This window comes from Austrofundulus limnaeus, unplaced genomic scaffold, assembly GCF_001266775.1.
Source record: "Austrofundulus limnaeus strain Quisiro unplaced genomic scaffold, Austrofundulus_limnaeus-1.0 Scaffold84, whole genome shotgun sequence".
NCBI classification, from domain to species: Eukaryota; Metazoa; Chordata; class Actinopteri; order Cyprinodontiformes; family Rivulidae; genus Austrofundulus; species Austrofundulus limnaeus.
This window is the reverse complement of record NW_013952486.1, coordinates 1,273,815-1,275,669: the sequence shown is the minus strand read 5'-3', so window position 1 is coordinate 1,275,669 and position 1,855 is coordinate 1,273,815. Positions and strand designations below refer to the sequence as shown.

Here is a 1,855-nt window from a genome sequence, read left to right as displayed (position 1 = left end):
AAAAAAAAAAAAAAAAAAAAAAAAAAAAAAAAAGGCTAAACTAAAACAGGCTTGTTTGTTGTTGTTTTTTTTAAAGACACAGAGATAAGGATCATAAAAAAAAAACGATGTTGATCAAGTTTCAAACTGCGCAGGAAGAGGCCGTTTCACTCAGGAAAGGACCGGATTGTGAAAACTGACCAGTTGAACATTACGCAATTCTCTCCTGACTCCACATTTACGTGGTTGTTGTGCTCACCAATTACGCAGCAAAACACGTCAACAATCTCATTTCAAACAGAACCCTAAACCCACTAATCTGCTCCAAATAAAATGGTAGCCCATAGAGGCGTCAAATGTGCATCGCATGCTTGTTCCTCTAGTACGGAGATTGCATAAACCCTCACAAATCCTGATCTCTGTGCACGTGCTGGAGAGGACAAGGGGCAGAGGAGCAGGAGTAAGAGCGGGGGGCAAACAGGAGAGAAAAAAAAAGAACAGTTTTTATCTTCCTTTGCTGTGCTGGCAGTCTATACCAGCATCCCTAAATCAAATTTGTCACCCGTGGAACGAGCGTTTTTCCAACCACAATAATGTTACCACCACCAGACTGGCCTTGACCCCATCCAGTAAAACCTCTTTTGAAAACCGTCTAATGTGCTCTGTCCAAATTTGGTAGCATCCTCTTTGGTGGTCCCCCGGGTGCCTCTTTGTGTATGCATGATATGTTTGTGTGTATGTGTGTGTGTCAGCGCACGTGTTTCATCCTTTTCTTTTCAGAAGGGCAGTTTGAATTAGCCTTGATATACACTGCACCTGTTGTATGTCTACAGTTCACAGATAAACAGAACCATAACTAAACTAAACTAAATCTATTCGCTGGATTGCTGAGTTGCCTGTGGGAGAGGTARAACTCTCTTAAGGCTCCCTTGAACGCTTCCTGCAGCGTTTGTTTTGGTCATGTATTTCCTTGAGCGYCGGACACTTCCAAGAATAAGAGGCTGCGGATCGTACAACCACTTCATGAAACACTAACAGGGTCTGATGTACGGGGTCTAACGCGGCACAAACATCCAAAGGTGTGCTTCTGCTTAAGGTAAAAACAAAGCAGTGCATTAGCAAAGCTGGTACATAAGACCAGATGTTATTTTGAAGTAGGAAAAAAAACTTAATTATTATTTTTCACAGAAAATATCTGTGTTTTGAGGAAAATTTGGAGTAAGCTAACACAGGAAGTCCCATTAAAACAAGCAGTTTGTTCCAGTACCTTAAAAAACAGCCCAAAAAATAATCCACATTTTCTTAAGCCCCAAGGGGTTTTCTTTAAGATTGTGCTCGAAAACGCATGCCCAAATGTAAATGGGTGTATCTCAGCACTTAAAAACACCATACAAATACCCCTGATATCAAAATAAAGCTAACATCGGGAGATTTCATCAGGAGTGTAAGTATCACATCAAATGCTTTTGTTTCATACAGATACTGAGGATGGAACATAGAAAAAAACATGTTTTTTCCCCCTCGCCTGAGGTTTTTCTGCATTATACAGTACATAACCTTTTAAAAAGTATAATGAATAAGGCTAAACACTCTTGGAAACCATGAATCCACTTATGGACATTACCTGTGCAAAACCTCATGCTGCTGAAGTAAAATACAACAAAGTTACAGAGGTTTTAGTAAAAAATATATATATTTAGGCATTTTTTTTCCTTTGGCACAGATTGGCACAAATTGGTACATTTTGGCACCATCTACAAAAGTAGATTCTTTTTAAGTTTTTAGTTACAAAACTTAATAAAATTGATAAATAAGTAAGCTAACTAGCAAAAATGACACATTTTGTATTTTTATTTTTTAAACGGCACATAGACAC

The 1,855-nt window shown here is 38.6% G+C and overlaps 1 protein-coding gene across 4 annotated transcripts in view; it reads right to left on the bottom strand.

Moving 5' to 3' along the window:
• The window catches only part of LOC106519899 (ADP-ribosylation factor-like protein 15), a 129,262-nt gene that overhangs the window by 81,501 nt on the left and 45,906 nt on the right, over window positions 1-1,855 (bottom strand). The window lies entirely within an intron of this gene.